The sequence below is a fragment of the Helianthus annuus genome, chromosome 5, assembly GCF_002127325.2.
Source record: "Helianthus annuus cultivar XRQ/B chromosome 5, HanXRQr2.0-SUNRISE, whole genome shotgun sequence".
NCBI lineage: Eukaryota > Viridiplantae > Streptophyta > Magnoliopsida > Asterales > Asteraceae > Helianthus > Helianthus annuus.
The window spans coordinates 148,489,203-148,498,280 of NC_035437.2; the positions used below are offsets into that span (position 1 = coordinate 148,489,203).

A 9,078-nucleotide genomic window follows, 5' to 3' on the forward strand; every position below is an offset into this window, starting at 1 on the left:
GCTTCTGGATCAGTAACCCTTTCAAAGTACCTTTCCATAGCAGCAGCCTTTTCAGCATTATCTTTCTCAAAAGCTTTCTTTCTGTTCTCTACATCAGTGGGATCAGAAAACTCTTGACCAAATTTCTTTTCAAGCTTGCCTCGCAGATCATAAACAATATTGAACAATAGACCAACATCTCCCTGCAGTTGCTCAATCTGTTGATCTTTCTTCACAATGGTGTCTTCAAGTTGTATGATCTTGGCATCTTTATGAATAGAATCTTGTTCGAGCACAACCAAACGTTTCTTCATTTCTCTCATACTTATAAACTCATCATCATCACTGGAATCACTGTCGAAAGGCATTCTGAGCGGTTCAATAGGCCGTTTACCACTTGAACTGCCCGGTTCTTCATGAATAGTACCAGAAGGTCCAGCACTAACAGTTTCAGAAGGCCCAGCTTCAGTGTGAGCTTCAATATTAGATACAGCTTCAGTTTGAACTTCAACATTAGGCACTGCTTCATTTTGAGCTTCAACACTTGCCATAACTGTATCATCACCTTGAGTTCCAGCATCAACCTCAAAGAAGTTATCTGTAGTGGTGGTGGTGTCATCAACATTCCTTTCGAAATCAAAATCATATAATCCTTCAGCATCATCAGCAACAGTTACGGATTGATCTTTGCTTTGTTCGATAAACATTCCGGGTCTCGGATCCCGTCTTTTCCTTTTTAATGGAATAGCATCAGAATCCCTTGATGTAGCATCCGTCAAAAGATTTATATATGGTTAATGATCCGTTTAATTAATTAATTATTTGTTTTGTAAAAAAAAAACAATATAGTAATTAATTAATTAATCTTATTAATTTAAAAGGGTTATTTAGATAACTAAGTTAATGTGACCATTTAATCAACTCCTTAAGTTGGGGGACTAATTGTGTTTTTACTAATAGTATAATATGATACCCAAACCCTAACCCTTATTTGTTGTCAGCCGTCACCTGCATAAGCCACTCCCCAACTTTGTTGCAACTAGAATCATCAGACACACTCCTTCATCCATCTCCCCCACCTCTCATTCTCTCAAAAACCCTATGTAACAAATAAACCTTCTCACCTTCAACCTCTCAAACCCACACATCTCGACACAACCACCTCCCTCGTTCTCTTTCCTTCTCACGAAACGAAACGCAAAAGCCATTCGCCGTAGTCGGAATCTCACCAGGGTTCGAAGCATCACCGGAAAGGTCAGAACTCGCCGGAATCACGCCCGGAGTTCATCGAGTCGGATACGGTTCTTCTTGTTTTGCATAAAAAAAAATAAAGAAAACCGGAACCGTGACAAAGCCACGATTTACGTTTCGCCACCCTCTCACCGTTGTTTCACTCGCGAGAACGACAACAAACTCGTCGGAGAAAGCTAGTCGTCACCGGAGTTCACCGGAGCCGTCCGAATCACGTCGGAGACTCCGAGAAGGCGACCGGAAAGCCCACGGCCCTTATATCATTTCGGTATATCTTTGAACTCAGTTGATTTCTTTTTTTTCTTTTTGATGTTATATAACCAATGAATAACAAGAGTCAACCACGAATTCGTGAGTTTTGGAATGTTGTAATTGATGTTCCCTCTTGTTCGATTCGGTCGTTTATTTATGAAGAAGTTGATGTTGATTAAAGTTTAGGTAAAATAAAAAGCCCATCTTCTTTCAATTGAATCAATACATACACATAACAGTGGATTTTCTTTGATTTAGTTTTGTTCTTTTTTTTGACTCCTGTTGATGGCTTTAGGATAAGAATGAAGAGGTTGACTTTCAATACAGTTTAAAGGAAATAAAACTCAACAAACATCACGAGTTCGAACCGGGTACCTTGCGGTCCGTGGTGTTTTTCGTTGTTCTTTTTATAAAGCAATATGTGAGAATTCAGTAACAGTTTCATTATTCTTTTAATTAATTTTTATAATAAAACTTGGTTAAGTTAATATATAAATATGTATATTATACACCTTATCAATATTTTTTTTTCTTTATACTTAAAGCAAAAAAAAAAAAAAAAAAAAAAGATGTCAGCTTATAAATCAACTCACAATTTTTGTTCTATTTGAGTAAATAAAGTGATATTCCATTTACATTCATTATAAGTAGTTTGTTTAAATTTAAACAATAAGTACTCGTATTTAGTTTTAACAATTTATTTAATTACTTACACCCTATTACTTGTTTTGAATAAATAACAAATATCTTTTTATCATAACTCACTTATTTTAAATAAATAATTGACAACACATCTTAGACCCTAGTGTTTCCAAATCAATCTACTTATAAACCTTAAATATTAGAAAACTTGTTTAACGAGGTCGTTATTTTAAATATTTAGGTTAATCGCTATCGTTCGTTCTCTTGGTTTCCTAATCTTACTCGTGCGTTACTTACAAGAAATCGCAACGCAACCAATGTGAGTATACTCGCAACCCCCTTTTTTATGTTTACCATTTTTTTGGGGTGTAACATGTTTTACTATCAAACTACACTTAAACTTATTCTTTATGCAATGCACAAAACAATCCTTATACATGAATACTATGTTATGATACTTGATGCTTACGTGGACCATACTTATGTGATATGTTTTAGTCATTAGCTCTCACGAGCCTCCCTTCGACATGTATAGCGCTATAGGAGTAACGCACCGCCCCCCTTAAACTTGGGTCATGTTGAATTAATTAAACTTTCTTGCGTAAACAGAGGTTGGCTAGAAATATTGCATGCCACGTTAGGTTGATCTCGTATAAACTAAGTTGCCATGTGGATTCGTTTTAAACTTTTATACGTATACTTATACTTATGCTTAAACTTGTATACTCGCCTTTGCTTTTGCATTGAATTGTATTTTAAACATGTTACAGGTTGAGGATTGATGATGCTATAAAAACGGACTAGCAAAGATGCCTAGATACTCACATAGACGTCTTAGGTCAAATACGTTGTATAAATTTCATATTTGTTGTTGTATTATTTTCTTGTATTTTTAATGTATTGTAACATTTATTCATGAATGAAATCAATTTATCTTTAATTCTATTGTCACAATTAGCGTTATGAGTGATGAGCAATCTTTCTTCGTCTCACTCCGATGTTTCCGCCATCGGTTGGGGTGTGACAGATTGGTATCAGAGCCATAACTATAGGGAATTAGGAAAAGTAGGAATGCTTTTACCTAGTCTATAGTTTTAGAGCCTTATTCTTATGTTTTGCTTGAACCACTTGCATGATACATTATTTACTCCTTATTTACTTGCTTTTGGTCTTTTAAACATATATGCCACTTTTGTGTTAATACTTGCTTTGTTTGTTAATACTTGTTGCATTTTCCCATCCTTATGTGTTATCGTTGAAATGCCCTTTTTCGTATTATTTTTTGGAATACTTATTATGCTTATACTTGTTATTACTACTTTGAGCATACGTCTTTTAATCATTTATATAAACATCAAAGCCACTCGTACTACACAAACGAGACGACTTCACTAAAATAGGCGTGAAACCCACAATTTGGTGGACGACCCTCAATCCATCTACTTTTCTTTTTACATGAAATTCACCATTAAGTTAGGAGTGAAATCCTCACCTTGATGGAGAAATTCAAATTTCAAATTCTAGTGGACCCTCGCCAAAGTGTCGAAATTAACTTTTGACCCGACGAGTACCAACCACACTTAGGATACTAAATCGCCAAGTTAGGGGTGAAACCCGCACCTTGTCGACTAGTTCCACTTTTTGATTTTCATTAATCCCGCCAAGTCTCGAAATTTCAATTGAATTGGGGACATGTAGTAACCGGAAGGGTAAATACCGTTAACCGACTGGTCGGCGAGAGTATTTCACCTATTAGGCCAAAGCATGCTCCTCAAGTTCGAAAGACTTTTCGACCACTTTGGTTAGTCAACGTTCCGTTTGGAACCATCCCAAATTTTAATCAAACATATGTTTCTATTATTTATTTTATACGATACAATCTTTCAAATTCGAATTTACTTTCGATGCTTTTCTCACACACACATCATATTGAATCTTTCCATGCATTTACACATATGTATGATTTCATATAATTTAAATTCGTATTCCTTGAAACGACGAGTGGGGACATATCATCAAGATAGGAGTGATTTCCTTACCTTGACGATTAACTCCACTCCGTTTTTTTTTTAAAACGACCACACCAACGAGTTAGGGGTGATTCCCTTACCTAGGTGATCGTTACCAAAATGTCACTTCAAAAAAAAAATCTTATTATGCAAACCCGATCATATGTTATACCTAAATCGTTTATCCTTATTCAAAATATCTACTTATACCGATTTTAAAATACATTGTTTTATCAAGCGTACTTCTTATTCTACAATCTACTTTCACTCAACTCATATACACGAGATTCTTAACCATATCTTAAACGTTTTATTACCCAAATTTCCAAACCTTACGAGATGCTACCTATCAATTTAATCGGTCCAATGAATCTCTTGCCCATGAACTTCATATTCGACTTAATCACTAAAACACACACACACACGTTATATCACCATACTAAAGACTTTCATTCCCAATCGGAATTCAAACCAGCTTTCGCATATACTTAAAAGATCTTATAGACATTATACGACCACTTTACCAAAAACGCTTTTCAACATCAACATATCATTTGTTAAATTTAAAAAAAAAAAGAAAAAAAAATCACTAAGTCCTTTTGCTATATTTCTTTTCTAAGGATCGACGTTTTCACAAGAACCTTCAAAATTCAAAATTTTTTGTTTTGATGCAAATGAAACAAACCCGTTATTTTCGAAAACCCTTTTCTACACCGCTTAATTCATCATTCAAATTTCAAAACACGTGGGCTAGAAGACTTCATGGGGACCGACAATCTTCAACATACGTAAACTCTTTTTAAAACAAAAGTAGCATTTCATTCATTACAAAATACATTATGCATAACCAATGAGTAATTTATGTTCGTTTACATTTACAAACTATATTCTACATTCCAGAATCAGACTCGATCTATTTTGATCCAATAAACTCGACTTTTCGCTTAAACAACTATACATGTAAATCATCATACATGTTTTAGTCGATATCTCGCGACAATTTCATCTATATCATTCGTATTTGCATACTCAACCTTTTGATCTTTTCACATGCTTAAATTCGACTCAGTTTATACTATTTATGCAATTTTTATTATTCATACCTACACTCATACTCATACGTTTTATATTTATACTTACACTTATACGTATACTCATACTATCCATACGATTTGTGTTTACACTCATACTTGTGTGCATACTTGTACTTAAACTTATACTGATACTTTCATTCGTACTCATGATTCATACATTCGTACCCGTACGCGAGCGTAATCCGAGGGATTCGCTTACGTGGGTCCCATACATACTTAAGCATGGACTTGCTTACATACTACATTCTTATACGTATACGTTCTTGTTTTTTTATTATGTATACGCTGATTCATACACAACTAGTACAAGCTATGCGGATCATGCGACGATCAAAATAATCGCGGGTGCACACGGGATTATTGTGACAAGCGCATGAGAACCATAGAGTGTACTACCGTGTATGGTAAGACACAGAACGTAACATGACACCGAATACGAAACGGACGTTATGTGGTCAAAACATGGTAGATACGTCGCTGGTACTTCCTATATATATATAAGTGTTTTCATCATGTTACCAAATTTTTGTAAGACGTGCCATGAGAAATTCAGTGTTTTTGCAGACCTTTTAGACCAAATTCAAACTTTAAACAGCTCGCAAACGCAATATATCCGATTATCCATGACAAGACTTCATTCTTAACACACTACTTTCGTCTATCCAATGCTTACGCTACTATTATACTCGCATTCGTTTATTAAAATAAATCGTTCTCTTTTATACACCCCTTATTCTCCTGTATTCTTTGTCTTTTATACGAACCCCGTTCGCGATCAGGTCTCATCTATTCTCTCTGTTAAATCTTTGGATCTCATCTTTTCAAAAGTCTTCCTCTTAGATTTCGAGGACGAAATCTCCTAAAGTAGGGGAGACTGTAGCATCCGTCAAAAGATTTATATATGGTTAATGATCCGTTTAATTAATTAATTATTTGTTTTGTAAAAAAAAAAACAATATAGTAATTAATTAATTAATCTTATTAATTTAAAAGGGTTATTTAGATAACTAAGTTAATGTGACCATTTAATCAACTCCTTAAGTTGGGGGACTAATTGTGTTTTTACTAATAGTATAATATGATACCCAAACCCTAACCCTTATTTGTTGTCAGCCGTCACCTGCATAAGCCACTCCCCAACTTTGTTGCAACTAGAATCATCAGACACACTCCTTCATCCATCTCCCCCACCTCTCATTCTCTCAAAAACCCTATGTAACAAATAAACCTTCTCACCTTCAACCTCTCAAACCCACACATCTCGACACAACCACCTCCCTCGTTCTCTTTCCTTCTCACGAAACGAAACGCAAAAGCCATTCGCCGTAGTCGGAATCTCACCAGGGTTCGAAGCATCACCGGAAAGGTCAGAACTCGCCGGAATCACGCCCGGAGTTCATCGAGTCGGATACGGTTCTTCTTGTTTTGCATAAAAAAAAATAAAGAAAACCGGAACCGTGACAAAGCCACGATTTACGTTTCGCCACCCTCTCACCGTTGTTTCACTCGCGAGAACGATAACAAACTCGTCGGAGAAAGCTAGTCGTCACCGGAGTTCACCGGAGCCGTCCGAATCACGTCGGAGACTCCGAGAAGGCGACCGGAAAGCCCACGGCCCTTATATCATTTCGGTATATCTTTGAACTCAGTTGATTTCTTTTTTTTCTTTTTGATGTTATATAACCAATGAATAACAAGAGTCAACCACGAATTCGTGAGTTTTGGAATGTTGTAATTGATGTTCCCTCTTGTTCGATTCGGTCGTTTATTTATGAAGAAGTTGATGTTGATTAAAGTTTAGGTAAAATAAAAAGCCCATCTTCTTTCAATTGAATCAATACATACACATAACAGTGGATTTTCTTTGATTTAGTTTTGTTCTTTTTTTTGACTCCTGTTGATGGCTTTAGGATAAGAATGAAGAGGTTGACTTTCAATACAGTTTAAAGGAAATAAAACTCAACAAACATCACGAGTTCGAACCGGGTACCTTGCGGTCCGTGGTGTTTTTCGTTGTTCTTTTTATAAAGCAATATGTGAGAATTCAGTAACAGTTTCATTATTCTTTTAATTAATTTTTATAATAAAACTTGGTTAAGTTAATATATAAATATGTATATTATACACCTTATCAATATTTTTTTTTCTTTATACTTAAAGCAAAAAAAAAAAAAAAAAGATGTCAGCTTATAAATCAACTCACAATTTTTGTTCTATTTGAGTAAATAAAGTGATATTCCATTTACATTCATTATAAGTAGTTTGTTTAAATTTAAACAATAAGTACTCGTATTTAGTTTTAACAATTTATTTAATTACTTACACCCTATTACTTGTTTTGAATAAATAACAAATATCTTTTTATCATAACTCACTTATTTTAAATAAATAATTGACAACACATCTTAGACCCTAGTGTTTCCAAATCAATCTACTTATAAACCTTAAATATTAGAAAACTTGTTTAACGAGGTCGTTATTTTAAATATTTAGGTTAATCGCTATCGTTCGTTCTCTTGGTTTCCTAATCTTACTCGTGCGTTACTTACAAGAAATCGCAACGCAACCAATGTGAGTATACTCGCAACCCCCTTTTTTATGTTTACCATTTTTTTGGGGTGTAACATGTTTTACTATCAAACTACACTTAAACTTATTCTTTATGCAATGCACAAAACAATCCTTATACATGAATACTATGTTATGATACTTGATGCTTACGTGGACCATACTTATGTGATATGTTTTAGTCATTAGCTCTCACGAGCCTCCCTTCGACATGTATAGCGCTATAGGAGTAACGCACCGCCCCCCTTAAACTTGGGTCATGTTGAATTAATTAAACTTTCTTGCGTAAACAGAGGTTGGCTAGAAATATTGCATGCCACGTTAGGTTGATCTCGTATAAACTAAGTTGCCATGTGGATTCGTTTTAAACTTTTATACGTATACTTATACTTATGCTTAAACTTGTATACTCGCCTTTGCTTTTGCATTGAATTGTATTTTAAACATGTTACAGGTTGAGGATTGATGATGCTATAAAAACGGACTAGCAAAGATGCCTAGATACTCACATAGACGTCTTAGGTCAAATACGTTGTATAAATTTCATATTTGTTGTTGTATTATTTTCTTGTATTTTTAATGTATTGTAACATTTATTCATGAATGAAATCAATTTATCTTTAATTCTATTGTCACAATTAGCGTTATGAGTGATGAGCAATCTTTCTTCGTCTCACTCCGATGTTTCCGCCATCGGTTGGGGTGTGACACTTGAGCTTTCTTCTGGCTCTTCAGTAGATACTGACAGATTGGTAGGAGGATTACCCATCGTGTCAGCCACTTTCTTTAACAACATAGCCAAATTCTCAGCAGACATCACCGGATTAACTGTAGAAACAGCATCAGCATTGACTTCAGGAGGAAGTTCAAAGTCATCATCATCAGAATCACATGCAATCTCAACACCTTCATTGTCAGAGTTAATAGTGATACGCTCTGGCTCTGGCTCATTTCCAGTTCTCCTTTGAATGTCATGTTCTTCAGCAACTATGGCACGTGCAGGTACGGCTAGTGCCCTGACTGGATTCTCAACAACATCTTCGGTCTCTGCAAACTGACCGAACTTCTCTAACTCAATCAAACCCTCAAACTTCTTCTCTGTTCCTTTCTTTGTTGTAAGAGTACCAAAGCAGGAAGGACCCATGGGCTTTAACTCCAGCGTGTTACCCGATCTATTCAATTCAGGATAACGAGCATTTAGAATCATCTGCACAAATCTAGGATACATCAAAAACTTATCCTTTCGTAGCCCAATAGCGTTTCTTTTCATTGCTTCTAGAACA

The 9,078-nt window shown here is 35.3% G+C and overlaps 2 long non-coding RNA genes across 2 annotated transcripts; both read left to right on the forward strand.

Moving 5' to 3' along the window:
- The first annotated feature begins 1,420 nt into the window (after positions 1-1,420).
- Positions 1,421-3,064, forward strand: LOC110939330. The gene is made up of 3 exons (XR_002592173.2): positions 1,421-1,498; positions 2,366-2,443; positions 2,895-3,064. It is a non-coding gene; the product is annotated as an uncharacterized LOC110939330 (long non-coding RNA).
- A 3,281-nt stretch (positions 3,065-6,345) lies between these two features.
- Positions 6,346-8,419, forward strand: LOC110939331. Its single transcript, XR_002592174.2, has 3 exons — positions 6,346-6,858; positions 7,721-7,798; positions 8,250-8,419. It is a non-coding gene; the product is annotated as an uncharacterized LOC110939331 (long non-coding RNA).
- The last annotated feature ends 659 nt before the right edge of the window (positions 8,420-9,078 follow it).